The 17,324-nt window shown below is 44.6% G+C and overlaps 3 pseudogenes; 1 reads left to right on the top strand and 2 right to left on the bottom strand.

Annotated features, from left to right (window-relative positions):
• Positions 1-4,257: 4,257 nt before the first annotated feature.
• On the top strand, positions 4,258-4,698 carry LOC110283687 (tetratricopeptide repeat protein 32 pseudogene; annotated as a pseudogene).
• Positions 4,699-11,478: 6,780 nt separating this feature from the next.
• Positions 11,479-11,869, bottom strand: LOC110312226 (cyclin-dependent kinase 2-associated protein 1 pseudogene; annotated as a pseudogene).
• Positions 11,870-14,102: 2,233 nt separating this feature from the next.
• LOC110312206 (non-histone chromosomal protein HMG-14 pseudogene) lies at positions 14,103-14,374 on the bottom strand (annotated as a pseudogene).
• Positions 14,375-17,324: the final 2,950 nt, after the last annotated feature.

The raw sequence follows: 17,324 nt of genomic DNA, 5'->3' as shown, positions 1-17,324 counted from the left end.
ACTCCTGGATGTTGCTGGCCAGGAGGGGAGCAGGGCATAGGGTTTGGGACCAGCCAGGTGGAGAAGGGGCTGAAGGTTCAGTGGGCGATGCAGGGGCGGGGCTTCCCCAGTGGAACCCCACTCCACCCAGCTGCTCCTCCCTGCAGAGGCCAATTCCATCAGGACCCTGCAGTCACCAGCTGTTGTGGGGGCTAGAGTGCCTGCCAGCCATAGGAGAAACCCACAGAGCGCCATCAGGCAGATCTAGAGATTCAGGGCGGGTTTGATTCCTGCGGATCTGTGTGGACTTTATAACTAGTGCCCTCAACCGCGGAAGTCCCAAATGTATGCTGCTGAGTGCCACACTGTCCATGCTGAAGCCAGAAACTTCCAGGCTGAAGTCCTAAGGGCGTGCTGCTGACTATAAAGGCCAAGTATGATTTCAGTCTGAGAATGAGAGACATAGAAGGCTTCTGTGACAACCTCCTCCTTATCGCCCCCCCCCCAAAAAAAAGAAAGAAAGAAATAAAGAAAAGGGAAAAAAGAGAAAGAAAAGAAAGAAAAGGAAAAGAAAAAGAGAACTTTTAAAAATTGTGATAAGGGGCTGGAGAGATGGCTCAGCAGTTAAGAGCACTGACTGCTCTTCCAAAGGTCCTGAGTTCAAATCCCAGCAACCACATGGTGGCTCACAACCATCCATACGAAATCTGATGCCCTCTTCTGGAGTGTCTGAAGACAGCTACAGTGTACTTATATATAATAAATAAATAAATATTAAAAATTTAAAAAATTGTGATAAGGATGCTGACCTGACACAGTTGATGGCTTCTGTCAGGGGCGGGGTGAGGAAGGAACCAGGTATCTTTAAGCCGCTGGCTACTGGGAGTTTGACAACATTTCAGTGAGTATATGGGCAACACAAATTAAACTTGGTATTTTTTTCTTTTTTCTTTTTTTTTGTTTTGGGGGAGACTATAAGGGAGGGTCCACTTGGGGGACTGGGACATGAATGGGATTGTGATACATCATGTGAAAATTTCAAATAATCAATAAAAACATTAAGTTATAGTCCTACTGAGTCATTTTTCATAAGATTGTATGCAGAAGAGCTTTCCAAAGCTGTTGAATGTGAAGGCAGCTTATCTGAAAGCTTCCTTTGATCATGGACAGTTGAGGTATGGACCTTAGAATTAGCTTTTATTAAGTGGAAGAATTGAATGCCATGAGAAATGCATGGCCAAATGAACTAACGTGCAGGTCCCATACCCAGTCAGGTGGTAGGCTATGTACAAGGTTCCCTTGTTCATAGCATCCTCATATGTCTGCCAGTTTGGGAGGCACAGAGTGAAGAGTAATTGCTATCTGCATGTCTGTTCTTGGAGACTTTTAGGATGTGGTGCAGACTTTGAAATCTTCCACAGGGCAAGAAAATCCATCCCCGACAGGTGAGACAGGAGGAGTACTCATCTTCCCTGTAGATAAGGAGGGTTTTCCTGGTCAGGTCTACACAGCCAGAGGCAGAAGCAGCAGGTTGCAGTCCCATGCAACCTGTAATGAGGCTAGCACACAACTTACTCCTGTGTGACTGTGCTCCATCGAAGGGAACTACTTGGACCCGGAGACATCCTGCCATGCAAGTGTATTGCACATTTAATCTAGTTTACTCAAGTATTCAATTTCTCATAACCAGTTTGTGTGTGTGTGCGCTTGCTTCCTTATTTTTGTTTTGTTTTTAGAGACAGTTTCTCTATGTAGCCCTGGGTGTTGTGGAACTTGCTCTGTAGACCAGGTTGGCCTAAACTCAGAAATCTACCTGCTTCTTCTTTCCAAGTGCTGAGATTAAAAGTGTGTGCTGCCACCATCTGGCATAACCAGATTTTTTTTTTAAAAAGTATTAATTAATTATTTATTTAATTAAATGTATGTGATTATGCTGTCATTCTCTTCAGACACACCAGAAGATGGCATCAGTTCCCATTATCCCATTACAGATGGTTGTGAGCCACCATGTGGTTGCTGGGAACTGAACTCAGGACCTCTGAAAGAGCCCTCAGTGCTCTTGACTGCTGAGCTATTTCTCCAGCCTGCATAATCAGTTTTTTACACATCCAATTTTGAAAATTATTTTATGTTTAACAAACTTTGAGGTTACTTGTTTTCAGTTACTTTCTTCAGGCTTCACTCTGACAGCAGAAACAGAAGACTATGACAGGGAGATGTAAATTGATCTCTCTGCAACTTTGTCTCTCAATGAAATACACCTTTTCTTAGCGTGAGCACAAATATAATTCTGAGCACATTAAAGAACTGGATCATTTTTAAGGTGACAAATTATTTGTGTATCTACAAATTATTAAATATAGTTTACAATAAACTAGTAACTTGTATAAGATTAAAATGTTGTTCTTACTCTTGCTTCCTGCTTGCTTCTCTCTCGCCCTCTTGGGCTCTTCTCTTCCCCTTTCCCTTTCCTCTCTCTCCATGGTGCTCATGGCTGTGGCCAGCTTCTACTTCTTTACTTTCTCCCTCTCTCTGCCTTTCTCTGCCTCTGTTACTCTCTTGACTCCCTTTCCCATGCCCTGAATAAACTCTATATAAAAAAAATTAAAATTTCATAGTTTTATCCCTGTTAAGTTTGAGATTTGCAAAGTATAATTTTTGAATTGAAGATAATTTAGTATCAAGATACTTATTATTATATCTTTTTGAGACAGGTTCTCTCTTTTACATAGCTCTCACTATCCTGGAACTTGCTATGTAGACCAGACTAGTCCCGAACCCACTGAGATCTGCTGGTCTGCCACCCAAGTGCTGGGATTAAAGATGAAGGGCTAGGATGCCAAGACCAGCCTCCTCTGGAATTTTCCCCAGGGAAAGTTTTCTGGACACGGGTGGGTGGCTCACCGCTCAGGCCAACCTTGCCACTCTCATAACCTTCATGGTGCCAGAGATTTAGCAGGGGCTATCAGCGGCCCCAAATGCATCTCCTCCTTTTTTCTTGAGCCTTGTTGTTACCTTGTCCACTTAGCTTGTTCTGGATACTTAAACTGACAGTTCTAGAAAGCACCTGTCTCCCTTTCAAAGGGCAATCAGGTGTTCTCATCTGGCCTTGTCACTGTGTCTTGTCCTCCACTTTGTTGGATTGGTAGCCTCTCAGGCTCAGAGAACTACCCACACCCCTCAAAAAGGCGGGGGTGGGGTGGGGTGGGGTGGGGGTGGGGCTTGTGGGTACCTGCTGGACTGGTCCCTCAAGCACTCACTTCCACCGCAGGGCAAGGCTGTTGGGGTTTGTTGAGGTCCTCTGGGCAGGCATTCTGCAGGCAAGAGCCTTCCCCACACCACTCTCTCCAATTCTGGTCTCTGAGTTTGGCTCAGTGTAAGAGCCTGAAGACTGCTTACTGAGAGGACCACCTGCGAGGAAGCCCACTGGGGATCAAGTTACATTTCTCCAGACAAGCGCCTCAGATGTGTTTTGCACTCTTCTTTTGGCGTTTCAGAGCCAGAAGTGCAGGTTTATCTCTGATAATCATTTGCAGAAGCAGCAGCTTTTGGGTCCTCTCAGGTACAGCAGCAGACACTGGGCAGACAGGTTCCTACTATAGGCTGGAAATTTCTCACCTCTGTGCTGATAGACTGGACACACAAAATATCAGCAAACACAGACCCAAGTGTCCCCAGCATGCCCTACATTCCGGTAATTGTAGAACAAGGCAGTGCATGAGACAGATTAACGGCTCAATTCCAAACCTCATCTGGGTGTGGGGGAAGAAAAAGAGAAACTAAACTAAACAAAACAAAACAAATTTCTGGATCTGTCTAGAGAAAGTTACCGTCTTTTGCAAATTTTGGTAAAATGGAAATGCTGAAGTTGAAATAGCGAAACGTAAGGAGGGTGGGAAGGGAAGAATGAAAGACAGAAAATTACCGAGAGGAGTTCAGCAGTTAGCACACATCTTGGGGCTGGCGAGATGGGTCAGCGGAAGTCCCACCGGGTAAGAGCACTGCTCCTGAGTTCAAATCCTAGCAACCACATGGTAATGAGCTCTGACACCCTCTTCAGGTGCATCTGAAGTCAGCTACAGTGTACTTATGTATAATAATAAATCTTTGGGCCAGGGGACCCAAGATCTTTTAGCCTTTATGGTCACCTGGGCTCGCGTGCGCACACAATTAGAAATAATAAAAACAGTTAAGAAAGAAAAGAGTATTACAGGCAGTCATCACCTCAGATTGTAGACACAAGGATCTTTCTTGAGCTTCCATCAGGGCGAGGCAGAAATGGCCATGCGGCTGGGCCGAGAGGGAGGAGAGAGCCTGGCCATCCTGGCCATGGCACAGGCTCGCCAGGGGCGAGTTTGCGAAGGCCTGGGAGCTGTACTCTGCCTTCATTGGCCAGTGCGCGAGTCGCGGGAGCAAATGTAGCCCAGAGGATTTGGCCACTGCATATAACAACAGGGGGCAAACTAAGTACTTGAGCGTTGAATTTTATGAAGCCATGGACGACTACACATCTACCATAGAAATCCTGCCCAGCTTTGAAGTTCCCTATTATAACAGAGGCTTAATACGCTACAGGCTGGGGTATTTTAACGAAGCTTTGGAAGATTTTAAGAGGCACTAGACCTCAATCCTGGATTTCAAGATGCTGTTTTGAGCTTAAAACAGACCATTTTAGACAAAAAAGAAAAGCAAAGACGAAATGCCGAGAAAAGTTACTGAAACCTTTAGCTTATTGAGATTTTAACTCAAGATCCTTAAATCTGCGTTTGATTGGCTCTAAGATAGGCATGGAACTATTTTGATTATATGTAAGAGACTGAATTTTAGAAGTGAAAGTAAAATAATGTGCTCATTAATTTTAAGAAAGATCATGTTTGATAGATCTCTTAATAGAGTAAATAAATGATACCGGTGTATGTATGCTATTACAGCAAAATATTTAAATAAATATGTATTATTTTTAGGAAAGGTTTTATTTTTACCACGTGGGGGAAGGGGAAAGAATCCTTCTTGAGCCTGGCGTGGTGGCGCACGCCTTTAATCCCAGCACTTGGGAGGCAGAGGCAGGCGGATTTCTGAGTTCAAGGCCAGCCTTGGTCTACAAAGTGAGTTCCAGGACAGCCAGGGCTATACAGAGAAACCCTGTCTCGAAAACCAAAAAAAAAAAATTCTTGAGAGTCTGTTTGGAGGTTTTAGCAGGTGGACCATAGACTGGTCCGCTTATATTTATGGAGGGTCATCATACTTGTCCTCTGAGCCTGCAGCTTGGGGATAAACCCAGGCTCGTGGAGAGGTGATGAAGGAAAGGAACATCTGCTGAGCTAGCCAGATCAGCAGAATCAATCAACCCTGTGATCAAAGGGTTGACAGATGTTGCAGTGGAATCATCCTCACAACCACAAAGTTCTCTCTCTCTCTCTCCTTTTCTTTCTTTCTTTCTTTCTTTCTTTCTTTCTTTCTTTCTTTCTTTCTTGCTTGCTTGCTTGCTTGCTTTCTTTCTTTCTTTCTTTCTTTCTTGCTTTCTTTCTTTCTTTCTTTCTTTCCGTTCCTCTCCCCTTCTGTTCTTTCCTCCCTCCCTCCCTCCCTTCCTCTCTTCCTCCCTTCTTTCCTTTCTTCCTTTCTTCCCTCCCTCCTTGTCTTCCTCCTCCCCATCCCAAAATGACTTATGGAAGAAAGATGTTCTTATGGTTCCAGAGGAAGAGGGAGGCACAACCTCAGGCAGCCAGAGTCTAAAGCTGAGAGCTCAAATCTTCAGTCATTAGAGCAACCTGGCAATGGGACAAGCCTATAAACTCCCAAAGCTTGCCCTCAGTGACTTACTTCTTCCAGAAGGCTGCAATCTAAAAGTCCCATGACTTCCCGAACAGTGCTACCAACTCGGGGCCAAGTGTTCAAATGCTTGAGCCTATGGAAGCATTTCTGAATCACTGGACAATCATGCTGCTATCGAGCTAATGGACACATCTCTCCTGAACGGTTGTATTACACGAGCCAATGGACACATCTCTCCTGAACGGTTGTATTACACGAGCTAATGGACACATCTCTCCTGAACGGTTGTATTACACGAGCCAATGGACACATCTCTCCTGAACGGTTGTATTACACGAGCTAATGGACACATCTCTCCTGAACGGTTGTATTACACGAGTGCACAGATTCCACCTGGGTGGTCAATATTACAGCTCTCAGGGTCTAAAGCTGGGACGACTGACCTTAGATGACACAGCAGCTTCCTTCCTGTGATGACACACCCAGATGGTTGTGAGCCACCATGTGATTTCTGGGAATTGAACTCAGGACCTTCTGAAAAGCAGTCCGTGCTCTTAACCACTGGGCCATCTCTCCAGGATGTCTAGTTTTAATGGGAATATAGGTAAATATTCTCTGTTGTAAACTTCTTATTCAATTTATGATTTGAATTTATGTTCGAACTTTTAGAGAAATTTAGTTAAAAAAAAAAAAGGATGCTTCGAAAAAGCATGTACTCTATTCCCCTAGAAAAATACAAAAAACTGGGAATGATTACATTGCATGGCATTAATACATCAAAGCAGGAGGAGAGAGCAAGATTGGGAGGAGAAAGAGTAGGACATCAGAGTAGAATAACTTAGAAATTAAAAGGGGACTTAGGGGCTGGAGAGAGCAGTTAAGAGCACTGACTGCTCTTCCAGAGGTTCTGAGTTCAAATCCCAGCAACCACATGGTGGCTCACAACCATCTGTAATGGGATTTGATGATCTCTTCTGGTGTGTCTGAAGACAGCAACAGTGTACTCATATACATTAAATAAATAATATTTTTTAAAAGAGGGGAGGACTTAAAATTAAGATAAATTATTATTTTTTTTTGGAGGATTTCTGGAGAGAGAATTTTTGGAGAAGTTTTAGAGAAGAGGAACTTAGGAATAAAGATTAAGAAACCCTGTTGCTCCTGCTGGGCCTGTTGGCACACGCCTTTAATCCCAGCACTTGGGAGGCAGAGGCAGGTGGATTTCTGAGTTTGAGGCCAGCCTGGTCTACAAAGTGAGTTCCAGGACAGCCAGGGCTATACGGAGAAACTCTGTCTCGAAAACAAACAAACAACCCCCCCCCCAAAAAAAAAAAGGAAAGAAAGATTAAGATAACTTTTCAGTGTTTCTTTTTCTTCCTTACACTTTCACTCACAGTCTGAGCTGCTAAATTACTTCAAGATAAGAACAAAGGCTACTTAATCTACCGCTGTTTTATACCTAGGTGCTAAACACAAGAGACTTGCGGTTTCTGGCCTCAAAGGAATTCAGTGAGGCGTGTCAGCTATCGCTGCAAAACCACTTAGACATAAGACAGGTAAACGTTTTAATATTAAAAAACAACCCTAATTATCTCGCTAGACCAAGTCTTGCCTCCGCTGCCACGCCCTCCCACCACCACCCCTAACCCCGCAACCCCAAAACGAGAACAACAACGTTGGCGCTGGACTCCAGCATCTAGTATTGAAAACGATGTGAAGATGAAGTATGTCACATTGAAAAATTTAAAACATGGTGCTCACAACAAACATACACGCAAACAAACCTGAGGCTAGAAAAGAGGTGGGTCAGAGGTTAAGAGCACTTGCTGATCTAGTAATGGACCAGGGTTCAGGTGTCAATTCCCACATCCAGCAGCTCACAATTTCCCATAGCTCCCGTTTTAAGAAGTGCTCCAGACATAATCTTGCTTACCTCCATTGTGAAGAGGTAATCCAATTTCCCCATGGTAATCTGGATCTATCACTCCTCCTAACACGGTTATTCCTTTTTTAGCCTGTTGGTTTAAGGGCATTAGAAGCCCAAAATGACCAGGGGGAAGTCTGAGCTTCCAATTCAATGGAATATTTGTTGTAGCTCCTGGTAGGAGCACTCCCCTCTCTGGAGCCAAAACTTCTAGGCCAGCAGAACCTAGAGTTATGGGGACAGGAAGCAAAAATTTTCCTAGAGGGTCACTAGGAGTGATAGTAAGTGGAACTATTCCCTTTTCCACCCCTTGATTCCTGGACCCATGAATCCTGGCTATGGGTGAAACTGTACCATATATCGAGCGCTGATTCAAAGCATATACTGCCTTCTGAAGCATATACTTCAGCATATACTGCCTTCCTTGGGCACACAAGGTCACACTGTGCACATATACTCAAGCGGGCACACACACTACCCATAAATACAATATTTGTTTTTGTTTTTGTTTTTTATTTCTCTGTGTAGCCCTGGCTGTCCTGGAACTCACTCTGTAGACCAGGCTGGCCTCGAACTCAGAAATCTGCCTGCCTCTGCCTCCCAAGTGCTGGGACTAAAGGCGTGCGCCACCACGCCCGGCTCAATACATAGGTTTTAAAAAGCAGTGTAGCCATGTCTTGAGTACGAAGTCATTTCCGGTGAGGGTTAGATCAGAGGATTCTGACCTAACAATATTAACCTCTTGATTAGTTCATACTATGATGGCATTGTTGAGAATTAGGGGGTGGTAGGAAGTGGTGTTGTAGTGCCAGGGAAGGGTTGAACACCCCAAAAATCATACAAGAGCAAATCATAACAGGGTTTTTTTATTTGAGCTAGCTCGGGCCCCAAAGCACACCGCTGTCACGCAGGACCGTTTTGGTGATGAGGAGCCCCAACCACCTATTAGGCCAAGGCTTTGTAGAAAACAGCAAGTCAGTGTGTGTGTGTGTGTGTGTGTGTGTGTGTGTGTGTGTGTGTGTGAGAGAGAGAGAGAGAGAGAGAGAGAGAGAGAGAGAAAGCATCTAATTGGAAAGTTGCTATGGTCTTCAGCATTGTCATGTCATAAACTTAATTTCTGTTTCCCTCTGCATTGGTCGTTGTTAGGCAGGGGGTGACCTTATAACCTGGGGGTAATAACCTGGTCTTGTTGGGGGTGTAACCTGGAGACACAGGTCTTGTTGGGTGTTAGCTAGAGACTGGCGCTAGGCTTGGGTTCTCTTAGCAGGTAACTTGGAAACTAAGTTAGTTAGAAACTAAGTTAGAAACCTGTTAGTTTGCCCGAGTTCAAACTGAGGCCAGGCTCTCTAAAATGGAATCTGAACTAAAAAGATTTGGCCTTTCATTGTCTATTTGGAGGAAGGATGCCTTTTGCCCTGGTCTCTTCCTGTACCTTTCTGGCCACCATGCTGTGAACTACTTGCTTCAACCATGACAAAACAAAATATTTCAAACCTTGAGCCAAAGACAAATAAATTCCTTCCTACCTCGGGAGTTTTGTCACAATGACAAGAAAAGTAAGACGCTTATGATTTCTTTTTTTCTTTTTCAAAAAGATCTATTATTATGTATACAATATTCTGCCTGCATGCATGCTTGTACACCAGAAGGGGGCACCAGACCTCATTACAGATGGTTGTGAGCCACCATGTGGTTGCTGCGATTTGAGCTCAGGACCTCAGGAAAAGCAGCCAATGCTCTTAACCTCTGAGCCATCTCTCCAGCCTGATGTTTATGATTTCTAAACCTGGGTATGTTTTGTAAGAACCCATCATGATGTCATTTTGTTTTTATTTTATGTGTTTATGTGTGTTCACGTGCATCTATGTTGTGTGGTTGTACCGATGCACATCAGGTACAGGGATGTGTGTTTGCTTAAAGGCTTATTTATTTATATGAATGTTGTCTGCATGATCGCCTAAATGCCAGTAGAGGGCATAAGATCCCATTATAGATAGTTGTGAGCCATCATGTAGTTGCTGGAAATTGAACTCAAGAGCTTAACCACTGAGCTATCTCTCCAACTCCCTTGTTTTGTTTTTTGTTTTTGTTTTTTAAAACAGGGTCCCAAATTTGTTGTGTAGGCTAGGGGCTGGCCAGCCAGTGATATCTAGGAATCCACCTACCAGAGATCCACCCATCTCTGCCTCCTCAGTGCTAAGATTACAAGCAAGTTCTATTAAACTTGTTCTTGCCTCCCCCAACTCCCAAACAGGATTTCTCTGTGTAACAACTTTGTAGACCAGGCTTGCCTTGAACTCTGAGATCTGTCTGCCTCTGCCTCATGAGTGCTTGAATTAAAGGTGTGTGCCATCATGCCTGGCCACACCTGGCTTCTTGTCTGTCTGTTTCTCTGTCTCTACTATCTATCTATCTATCTATCTATCTATCTATCTATCTATCTATCTATCTATCTATCTATCTATACTTGAATTCTGGGGACTAAATTCAGGTCCTTGTGATTACAAGTCAAGCACTTTACTGAGTTCTCCCCAGACCTTGTTTTGCATGTTGAGGTCGGCCCCCCTAGCATAGCTGTAGCCATTTTGTTCCATGCCTGCCAGCTATTTCAAATTGTTGCTATAACATGCTTGCCAGTCATTGACACAGAAAAATAGCTTGCCCCAGAGCAGGGTCTTGCTGACCTCATAACCTGTTAATGTTCTGTATGTTCTGAGGTTTGTCAAACTTAAGAAATTCAACAACCATAAGCTCCACTTAGGACCAATAAGAATACAGGCCAGTTAGAACTGTTCTGTCTAGTTAGTCAATATAGCCGGAGTCAGAGCTAACCACTGGGCTGCACTTCCTGCACATGAGCTCAATGTCGGTTTTTTTTTTTTTTTTCCCTTTATAACCAGGCCCAGAGAAATGTTTGGGATTGTAGCTTCAACCCCTGAATTCTGAGCTGTGGCCCTGATAGATCAGTCTTAGAGTATGTGTTCAATAAACAAACCACCCTTGTCTGACTGAGACCCGTGTTCATGTGGTTTGTGGGATGACTCCTGGACCCCAACAGCATGTCTGTCCTTTGCATTTTAATTTATAATAAAGGGCCAGCAAATTATCTTAAAGAGGAGAGATCAAGCAAATGTACAACTTAAGAATACCACTTTAGGGACTGGAGGGATGGCTCAGAGGTCAAGAGCACTGACTGCTTTTTTTTTTTTTTCCTTAATGAAAATAAGCGTTAATACATCAAGTTATAAATACAAATTTGCAACAGTTTCAGTCGTTTTCTTCCAGATGTTGTGATGGGCTCACAGTAAACATGAAACTGAGATCTACAGTCTCAGGATGGACATCTGCACGGTGCTTGGTAAGTTGGGTAGATTGCTCTTTCTTCTGCATGTGTAACCTGTGCATTTTAAAGACTGACTACAAAGCACTCAGTCATACAAACGCTTAGGCAGAGAAGCTCCATGAAGCAGGGTCTACATTGTACACAGGAGGGCCAGCTACTAAACTGGGGTTTGCACTCAATTCCTCGGAGGCTCAATTCCTGAGCTCAAGGAAAGGAAGTCAACAGGGGTGATACAAATGGAAAACGGATCCAAAGGGAGGTTAAAGGGGGCACTGGTATTTGGGGACAAGCAATAGCTTGCTGTGAAGTGGCTTCACAAAAGTCTTTCAAATGTTTGGAAAGAAAAAAAAAAAGAGCTGGGTCATTCCTAACTACTTAAAATGCACATTGTCAGTTACTGAAAAATGTCTTCCCAATCTTTTGAGTGTGGGCTTTTAGCTTAATGACTGTGGTAGAAAAATTACTGCCGTTTTGAACAAAGCCTCTCATCTCCATGGGGTAGCGAGAGATGGACCTTCAGTTCCGTTTCAGCCAAGCACTCCTGAACCAGGCTTCCGACATGAATGATGCCTAGTTTTAGCCTTTCCATGGCGCTCTTGCTCCCAGCATCCGTGGGTCTGATCTTTTCCCCCAACTTTTCAATGACCACCAGCAGCTCTGCATATTTACTCTGAGGCATCTGGTTATTTTCAGTTCCCTGGGTGTAGCCTAGCGATGGAGGCCCATAGTCACTCAGCACCTGGCGATATTGATTGGGAGGAGGTCGCCATGCTAGTAGACCGTGAGTGGACACTTCGGGCTTTGAGGGCGGCGGCGGGCATTTGCACGGTCAAATAAGGCTTGCACGACATTCCGGCGGGCGGCGGGCGGGCCGGGCAGAGCCGGGTCAGGCCCTGAGCCCGTGACTGAGGCCCGGGCCAGGCGGCCCCATGTCCCTGTCTGAGCGCCTGCCGGGAGACCGCGCACTCGGGCCATTCCTTACCCTGCAGCTGCCGCCACAGTATATCACCCATACATCGGGCGCGAGGCGCAGGGGCGGCCGCAAACTTTGAGCCCAGCCGGTGCCCGGCCTGGGAGCTTTGGGTTTTTTTGTTTGTTTGTTTGTTTGTGTTTTTTTTTTGGGGGGGGGGTTGTTTATTTCGAGACAGGGTTTCTCTATAGCCCTGGCTGTCCTGGAACTCACTCTGTAGACCAGGCTGGCCTCAAACTCAGAAATCCGCCTGTCTCTGCCTTCCGAGTGCTAGGATTAAAGGCGTGCACCACCACCGCCCGGCTTAACTTGTCCTTTCTAATATATTTTGCTGTTATTACTCTGAAAGTATTATGGTTGCTGCCGAGTAAATAAATGTCTTATAGCCAGCAGGATATGGTGGCTCAGTCTATAGTCTCTGCACTTGACAGGCTACATGAACAGGAGGCTATCATGAGTTCAGGGCCTCCCTGGACTCAATAATGAGTCCAGATCATCTAGGGCTAGTGAAACCCTGTCTCGAACACCATGCTCCCAGCCCCAAAGGAAAATCCCTACCTATTTCTAGTATGTACACATGCAGTATTTGATACTTCTAGGTGAGGCAGACAAAAAATGAAGTTATTTCCTTTGCTGAGAATTCAATTTTCCCGTTTCTGAATAGCAGTAACATATGGCCCTTCTCACTTCTGACAGTAATGACGCCCCTTTCACCGGCTCTCCCTCTTCCCCATCTCGCTCCACACCCACTTCAGGACTGGGGACTTAGCCCAGTCTTGGTCTTCTCTTTCTTTTTCTTCTCCTCCTCCACCGTTTCCTCCTGCTTCCCTCATTCTGTAGCCCTGGTTCTTCTGGAACTCATGACATAGATAAGGATGCCTCTGCCTCTCCAGTGCTTGGATTAAAGGTATGCACTACAACACCTGGCTTTTTAATACCAGTTTTCAAAGTGAATAAAGGGTATTTAACGGTTAGATAGTGATCAGTTATGTATAAGTATTGAGTGAAATGTTCTTCACTTGATCTAATTTAAATGGACTAATCTTGTTATCTTTTCTTTTACTTCTGAAGGGGCATACATCTTAAATTATTGAAGATGCTATCATATGCCAGGTACTTGTTCTCATAGTTGGTGCAGGAAATCCACTTTTGCACGCCATAACCTGTATCCTATGGAGTTGGAGCTTCTGTGTTTTTTTTTTGGAGATAAGATCTGGTTGTGGTCAAGGCTAGTCTCAAACTCCCAAGCTCAAGTGCTAGTCTCGCCTTAGCGTATCTCTCTCTCTCTCTCTCTCTCTCTCTCTCTCTCTCTCTCTCTCTCTGTTTCACAACAGATTTTATTGGTCGAGGAGCAGAGTACACAGACATTCCAATTCTTATCACGCATACCCCAAAAGAGCCATATACTGTGTTCATATACCCAAACTCTAAAGAGTAACATTATGTTCATGTACACAAATGAAGAGCTACGTATTGTTTTTCTTTGAACTTATTCCAGTGATGTTCCAGCCTCAAACTTGGCAAGTTTCCTAAGACCTCTCCTAACAACCAAGTGTTCATAATCCCAACTCACAGTTTCATGCCACACAGAGAACGTACTCAGAATTTCCATCTTTCACAGCACATTATCACAACTGTTAGGAAAATGAACTGCCACGGCCACAGACATCACAGTTCTGACAGGGCAAGGACCAAAGACTGGCTTTCTTATAAAATGGTTCTACAAGAAACACAGGACCAGATATAACTGAAAATATTCCAGACACAAATGCATGACTGAGACTCCAAATTGCCATTTAGTAGGTTTTTGTATTATAGGATATAAAACTAGCCCCCTCCATGGAATGTTATGTTGACTCCCGAGACAGTCACAGCCTCTCCTGATTCTGTATCCTGTATTTTCTGGTTGTACCAAAAATAAACAACCAGCAAATGATTTAAACTCTTAAAAAAAAAAATTCACACTTAAAAAAATGAGATGAAGTGGGATTCCCTCATCTTTTAAAAATGTTTCTAGAGCTACTAAAAAAACTCGCATTCACAAAATAGTTGATAAAAATATTCCTCTGGACTGTACAAGAAGGGAGGCGGGACCACTGACAGGTGATGGATGCTTAGTCAGACTTGGCTTTTTTCTCTTCTTCAGAGGCTGGACTCTGGTTTTCCGTCTCTCCATTTCTGCAGGCAGATCTGTGGTTTGCTGGTCAGCCGCTTCAGCCTGTTGTTTGCCCTCTGCTCACCTCTTCCCTTTTATCTGTACTTTTTCTTTGATGCTTTATCCTTTCCCGTGGCCTTTTTCGGCTTGGCAGGGGCGGGTTTGGTCCACAGCCTCGCGGAGCGGCGCTTGGGTTCCGCCTCCATCCCTGTTAACCTTTCTCTTGGGCATCCTGGCCGCGCGGGGTGGGAGACGCGTGTGTCACCGGATCTGTCCGGAGCTGTACTGCCAAGCCACCACCACACTAACTGCTGCGACCCATCGCGGGGGCGATGGGAGAACCGGATCGCCTTAGCCTCTTGAAAAGCTGGGACTACAGTGCTGATCAGGGTGCCAGGCTGAACCAAAGGTTTATTCTATTTGAAGTACTCTTTGATAACCACAGCCTGAGAGTCTTTGCTGTAGTCCTTAGAATATGCATATGACTGCAGCTGGCTCTTAGAGGAACCAGAACACGTGAGCAAACCACAAAGATTTATGAGGGAACTACATTCATGTGTATGTATGAGAGTATGCTATGTGCACTGTGTGTGCAGGAGCCCAAAGAGATCAGATGCTAGAGCCTCAGAACTGGAGTTATGGGCAATTGTGAGCTGCTATGTGGATACTGGGAACCAAACCCTGGTCCTGTGCAAAAGCAGCAAGCGCAGTTATCTCTCCAACCTTCCAGATTCTGTTTTTCCCTCCTGGAACTCTCTCTCTTAAAAAAAGTATATCGTGCCGGGCGTGGTGGCGCACGCCTTTAATCCCAGCACTCAGGAGGCAGAGGCAGGCTGATTTCTGAGTTTGAGGCCAGCCTTGTCTACAAAGTGAGTTCCAGACAGCCAGGGCTATACAGAGAAACCCTGTCTTGAGCCCCCCCCCCTAAAAAAAAAAAACCACTATATTGTAGCTGTTTTCAGACAGACATCCTAGAAGAGGGCATCAGATCTCATTACAGATGGTTGTGAGCCACCATGTGGGTTGCTGGGATTTGAACTCTGGACTTTCAGAAGAGCAGTTGGTGCTCTTAACCACTGAGCCATCTCTCCAGCCCAGGGAATCTCTTGATTGAACCATGGAGTCAAAACTCAAGTTTTCCTGCTCCCATGCTGGGGATGATGCAGATCAGTTGATAGAGTGCTTGCTTAGCATGCACAGGGTTCAATCCTCAGCACCACGTAAAAACTGTGCAAAGCTTTTGGGGCCACTTCTAGAAACGTGGCAGGAATTTGACCTTGGGCCAGGATACGGAAGTAAGCTCAGGCAGGAATTTGACTTTGGGCTAGAACAAAGAAATAGACCTCAGGCAGGAAATTGACTTTGGTCTAGGACTCCGAAGTAGGCAAAAGATGAATACAGCTGAGGAATGTGGTCTTTGTATCTTTTTTTTTTTTTTTTTTTTTTTGGTTTTTCGAGACAGGGTTTCTCTGTATAACCCTGGCTGTCCTGGAACTCACTTTGTAGACCAGGCTAGCCTCGAACTCAGAAATCCACCTGCCTCTGCCTCCCAAGTGCTGGGATTAAAGGCGTGCGCCACCACCGCCCGGCGGTCTTTGTATCTTGATGGTTCTTGTTAAGACCCTGTATACAGTAATCATGAAACCTTTCATCTATGTTTTGTTTGCTCCTTACCTACCCAGTCCATGCCTTGTTTGTTCCTTAACTACTTTAGGTCTTAGGACTGACCCTATTCTTTGTATATACCTAGAATGATATAAAAGCAGACTGGAAAAAAATAAATCTGCTTCAGCCTCTGAACAGACTGGGGTCAGGCTACAGTGTTGTCCAATGGTCTTTTTCCTTTTTAATCCTTCCTTCCTCCCCAGAGAACCGTTGACTGACTGAGCTGACTTGGTAAAAAAAAAAACAAAAAAAACCAAAAATACTACGTGTTTTGGTAAATGCCTGTAATCCCAGAACTGGAGGCAGGAGGGTGAGAAGTTCAAAATCATCAGTGCGTCATAGGAAGTTTAGGATAGACTGGGCAAGAGTTCCTTGAAAAAAAGTTTGGATATTATCCTATTTGGAGCATGTTCTATTGTGTGTAGACACACACACACACACAAAGTTATCCACAAATCAGATTTAGTGTGCAAGAGCCAAAGACCATCAGCTATGAGGCTTACTTGAAGAAGCCAAAAACCATGAGCTAAAGATGCAGGCTGCAGGTATGAATGAATTAGGTGTGCTTTTAGAGCGTATGCTCCTTGATGGCTGTCAGTTGATCCAGCTAGGCACAACTCTAGAAATGAACGGTCAAATCACCAATCAACATTGTTACCTGAACACTGCGAAGTACTTTTTTGTTTTGTTTTGTTTTTTTTTAGATAGGGTTTCTCCATATAACAGAGCCTGTCCTGGAATCTATTTGTAGACCAGGCTGGCCTTGAACTCAGGGTCCTGGAATCTGTCTGTAGACCAGGCTGGCCATGAATTTAAGAGATTCACCAGCCTCTTCCTCCAGAGTGCTGGGATTAAGTGTGTGCCACCACACCCAGTTTAGTACTTTTTTTTTTTTTTTTTTCTGAGATAGGGTTTCTTTGTATAGCCTTGGCTGTCCTGGAACTCACTTTGTAGACCAGGCTGGCCTCTGCCTCCCGAGTGCTGGGATTAAAGGCGTGCTCCACCATGCCCAGCGTCAGTTTAGTACTTTTAATGCAGAGAATTTACTGATTTGTGGAGTGAGTGGAAAGACTGAATTCAGGACATAGATAAATCTAGGGTAGACTGCTACAGCCATGGTCCACAGGAGACTGAGAAAGTTCATGTCCTGATACAGCCTCTTCCACATGAAACCTAGCCTTGGAGATGCATCTTGCTTTGGCCAACGGAACCCTGAGTTACTGAGTCTTCTGGAGCAGTTAGGGGACCATCTCCTTCCAGATCCCAAAAGCAGAATCATTGTTGCATTTTCTTATGCAGTATTAGGTTAACTGCAACACAGGGTTAAAGGGGAAGAAACTTCATTTCAGGAATCGTGAATTTTGTTTCCATGTCTCTTGGGGTAACATTGTAATCTGCAGGCAGCAAAGAAGTCAGTTCAGAAACTTTGTCCTGGAGTAGGCTTTCTAAAGCTATCAGAGGAGACATCTGAGTTTACCTAGAGAGCATACTTCAGGAGCCTGCCAGTGTTTAGCAC

This window comes from Mus caroli, unplaced genomic scaffold (assembly GCF_978045245.1).
Source record: "Mus caroli unplaced genomic scaffold, Mus_caroli_1 scaffold_18, whole genome shotgun sequence".
NCBI classification, from domain to species: Eukaryota; Metazoa; Chordata; class Mammalia; order Rodentia; family Muridae; genus Mus; species Mus caroli.
The sequence above is the reverse complement of the archived record's forward strand: the minus strand, read 5'-3'. Positions and strand labels throughout refer to the sequence as shown.